The sequence below is a fragment of the Silurus aristotelis genome, assembly GCF_946808225.1.
Source record: "Silurus aristotelis genome assembly, chromosome: 20".
Taxonomy (NCBI): domain Eukaryota; kingdom Metazoa; phylum Chordata; class Actinopteri; order Siluriformes; family Siluridae; genus Silurus; species Silurus aristotelis.
The window spans coordinates 22,748,588-22,753,587 of record NC_139593.1 but is presented as its reverse complement, the minus strand read 5'-3'; the positions used below and the strand labels follow the sequence as shown (position 1 = coordinate 22,753,587).

The following is a 5,000-nucleotide window of genomic DNA, read 5'->3' as shown; positions in this document are numbered from 1 at the left end:
GGAACAAATAGTACTGAGTAGAACTTGGTGTCAGTTGTGGATTAAAGGTGCGGTTCAGGACCTCGGACAGCGTCAGAGCTCCCGTGTTCTCCAGTAAAACCCTCACTAATAATAATAATAATAATAATAATAATAATAATAATAATAATAATAATAATAATAATCATAATAATCATAATAATAATAAATATGGAATTGATCAATCTCATGCTTATTATAGGGTTTGTCTTTGTGTACATGGACACGGAAGAGGAACGGGTTTGGTGTCCGTGTGTGCTGAGATGATTACATAAGAGGAAAAAAAAAGAGAGATATAGAGCAGGACATCTTATTGACACTTCCCATGAGTCCCTGGGGTCATGCAAATGAGGGTGTTCCTGATTAGCTGTCACTAGCTCAGCTACAGCAGCTGTAGATTATGCACTTGTGTGTGTATGATGTATGTGTTATACTGTTCTGAAGCTCAACATAAAAAGATCCAACTTCAGCAGAGAAATAAATATATACATAAAATCATGCATTTCAACATGGCTGTGTTCAGAACCTGTGGTCGGTTAAGAACTGTTGCTTTCAGCTTAATTTAATCACAAAATTAATAAATAAAAAATGTTTTAGACTAAAATGATTAAATTACTACCTGTGGAAATATGTAGCAATGTGGGTGGAGCTTAAGTGGGTTTAACCAATGGCATATGAGGCTAGTTTCAATATTAACAACAATAATAAGTCTGGAATATCTCTAAGGGAAATTTATCTGTTGTGTGATCATGTTTTATATCCAACAGTGATGTAGCAAACACAGAAACTTTAGTTTTATTTTATTTTTTACAACTATGATATCTAATATTTGCATAACATCAGATTTTCTCTGCTCCAGTCACTAGTAATAATTCATAACTGAGAAAATGTACAATAATGTGATGCTAGAGATGACTTTACAGATGATGAACATATGTGGGGCTTTTATATATCACATTTATATGCCACATACTATTTTTTATTGATCATAATTAGAAGTTTAGGTCTAATCTGGTAAGCGCATGTCTACACCTCTTGGAATGCCTCTGGTCTGAAATCATTGTAAACATAACATTTGTGGCTAATCATTGCATTCATTTTCATGTCTGTGTAGGACTGAAATGTAGAAAAGAAACATCTGTTTATGAGAAAGTCATTAGTGTTTTCTTTACATCTCATTTACACCAATACTGACTATTAGGGATGTGCATCTCCATAACGGAGGCCGATGTGATTCGCATCTCAATGCAACGACACAATACATTAAAGATACATATAAATCAGCTACCGATTCAAATCCTCCCCTTATGATGCAGTGAGATCCGATTTTCATTTGATTCAACATGACAATACGACATGATGGAAAAAAAATACGATCTTCTGCATTCAATATGCTACAGAAAGTTCACTTTTATTTCTTTGGTTCAGACAAACAGCAAATCAGCAATTTACATAAATGCTTTTGACTTCTAACTCATGGCCCTTTCACACACGCCTTTATAATGAAAAATAAAAAGAATTAAAGATTAAATAAACCCAGATGTTCTTTTCCTGTTGTGTCTGCAAGAAGATGCAGCTCTGCCTCTGCCATGTTAATCTGTATTCTATGTGACTCTCAGGACACGCCTCCGTCTCCGTAGTGGTTTGATACGATTCACGTAGCAGCGGCGGTGCTGAGAGAACGCATTCGAGACTTTCCTCCACTGGGTCACTGAGATCTTTCTCTACCCTGGCTCGCTCTACACAACAGCTTCTGGCATCTTTTGGGTTATTCAAATACCCAATCATGTCCTTCTCCAGGAAATTTCTGCACATGCTTGGGGCACAGAGTCTGGATACACACTCGAGCAGACATCGGAAGTGTGCGTTTCTGTGCACTCAGGCAGCACATTGTCCCATAGACTGTTTATACTTTAGTCAAAAATGCGGTGCAACTGCAATCTTTATTCAGTGGGTTGTGCATTTTTTACTGGAATGCTAGGGTGCAAAAAAGAGCTCTCTCTCTCTCTCACACACACACACACACACACACACACACACACACACACACACACACACACACACACACCCCTCAGCCAGTCCTTCAGGGATTCAGAAACAATTGCCTCCCACACTGTAGGACAGAAAGATCATTTATTCTGGCAGTAAAGACGTCAAAACAGCCACTGAAACTTATCTGACCTTTCTTTCTTTCTTTCTTTCTTTCTTTCTTTCCTTTCTTTCCTTTCTTTCTTTCTTTCTTTCTTTCTTTCTTTCTTTCTTCCTTTCTTCCTTTCTTTCTTTCTTTCTGTCTTTTCTTTCTTTCTTTCTTTCTGTCTTTCTTTCTTTCTTTCTTTCTTTCTTTCTTTCTTTCTTTCTTTCTTTCTTTCTTTCTTTCTTTCTTTCTTTCTTTCTCAGCTATTGTTGGTTTCTTACAGTTTCTTAAACTCTATTATATAAAGGTTAAAGTAACAGTGTGAGAGAAATCTTTAATGAAGACCAACACTAGATCACATGATAATGATTATATTGTGGAGGATTATCTCCCGCCGCTTTTTACGCTGCCTGCTGTGTGTGTGTGTGTGTGTGTGTGTGTGTGTGTGTGTGTGTGTGTGTGTGTGTGTGAGAGAGAGCCTATTGTGGGTTTATTGTGTGTAACTGTTTATAGAGCGTGCATGTGACATTTATGGCAAACATTAAAAAATACCCAGAGGCTGTTTGCTGTACAGTGATGCACTGGATTTAACCCTTACTCTCACACACACACACACACACACACACACACACACACACACACACACACACACACACACACACACACACACACACACACACACACACACACACACGTGATACGAACTTTTCAGTTTTTTAAGGAAAGCAGTTGGAATGAAACATTAAAATAAAACATATTTGACGCTGTGTGATAGTCACTGCTGCAGTCCAGATTCCTCCCCTGGATATTAAACTCACTGTGTTCATGAACAATGCTGGTGTTTTATGGAGTTTTACAACTTTGGGTGGAGGAAGTGAAGTGAGGTGGACTTTTTGAGGGAGCAGAAGCTTTCAGTTTAATCAGAATTCACAAAGTATACCAGACTATACATGACTTTATCTTTAAAACCGATCATATTTAAGACGTAAAATACTTTCATAGGGATGCATCGGAAATCAATCCGCAAGAATAAAGTGATTTATTAAAATAGGGATTTACAAAAATAGCATTAGCATGAGCGTGCAGTGCAAAGTGCAGACTTTGATCCACATGGCAGCATGTGAGGGTGTGGCACTAGGAATCAGGAAACAGGAAGGAGGATGTATGATGTAGGAAGTGTAATGTTAAATGTATGAAGCAGGAAGCAGGCGTGTTTTTCTGCTCATTACTGATGCTGTGCATGAAACAGCGCTGAGGCTCAGAGCTCATAAGAAGGCTTATTCCCCGCTCGAGCTCCTGCTTGTTAGTGTCACGTTAAGATTGCGATGACAGACGCTGCTTGTAATCACAGAGTTATTGCTCGGCATTGCTGCGGGTTTTACACTACCCACAGCCTGCTGATAAGGAAAAATCACAGTGCTGCTCTTTTCCTTCTTACCTAAGAATCCATCAGCAGTGATTTTCTAACACCTGGGTCAGCGAGAGGTGAGGCGTTCTCCTCGTCACGCTCCTCTACCACTACAGTACATCTCACTTTTCACCTCACAGTATCTCCTTACTGCTGAGTTTCAGCTCACACTCATCAGACTGACATGTAGCTACTCCACACGTTCTCCATGAAACCCCACCCATGTCCTGAAGCTTCCATACAATATGTAGATTTGTATTTAAGATCCATGGAAGCCTGGAGTCTGGCTCTGTGTGCATCTGTCTAGTGCTCTAGTCTGATCTTATCGAATCAGATCGTATTTAATTCAATCAACTTTAACCGCAAATCATTTCCTGATCCGAATCTGATGAATCAGGAAAAAGCTCTGTAGGACTGGAACGATCGGAATCTCCCGATACACACCTCAGTCTGAATCTGAGAGAAGCTGTCGATAATTCTGACGGTTTTTCATCACAAAATCAAATCCAAAGCAGTGAGATATTTAACGCTGGAATAGGATAATTAGGTTTAGGGGTCACGTCCACCCACGCTCATCGATCGCTCTTCCAAGAACTTCTCAAGGCTTCTTTCTCTCCCTCTCCCTCTCTCTCTCTCTCTCTCTCTCTCTCTCTCTCTCTCTTTCTCTCCCTCTCTCTCTCTCTCTCTCTCTCTCTCTCTCTCTCTCTCTCTTTCTCTCCCTCTCTCTCTCTCTCTCTCTCTCTCTCTCTCACACACACACACACACACACACACACACACACACACACACACACACACACACACACACACACACACACACACACACTCTGACTCACCAGAAGACTGTATACTCATATGTTATTGAAGGTTGGATTAAATCCAATTCCTCACTGAAAATCATGTTAAAGGGTTAGGGTGAGCACAGTAGCAGTATTATAATATTTGCTGTATGTGTTGTATGAAGCGACTCACTCAGGAATGATTCATCTACACGGCTCTCTTCTTCACAGATTATTTTATTGTTAAACGAGTGTGTTCGGTGAAGTAATGTTATAAATACACTTCATTTTATTTCTTTTTGCCTGAATGCAAGAATCCCCTAAATTACAGGACTCCCAGAATTCACTGCAGTTAGATATCACAGTTCGTGCTGTAGGAGATGATGAGTGAGATGATCAATGAATGAATGTGTGAGCAGCGTTTTCCAGCCCCCAATCCAAACTTGCGTCCGTTTCCTAATCCTGTTTTTGTTCAGCCTCGGCTCTCAAACTGAGGGAGATTCAGCACTGAGCTCCATGGCCGCAGGAAGTGGGGGTGCTGGGGGTGCTGCAGCACCCCCTATTGGCGAGAGAGAGATTTTTTTTTAATGTAGGCTATTAAAAATATTTTGCACAATTTATAAATTCCTTCTGAATATTTTAGGAAATGATTTTGACACAC

General features: G+C 39.7%; 1 protein-coding gene across 3 annotated transcripts in view; it reads left to right on the top strand.

The window, feature by feature from the left end:
• Positions 1-5,000, top strand: part of elfn1b (extracellular leucine-rich repeat and fibronectin type III domain containing 1b) — a 42,986-nt gene that overhangs the window by 960 nt on the left and 37,026 nt on the right. The window lies entirely within an intron of this gene.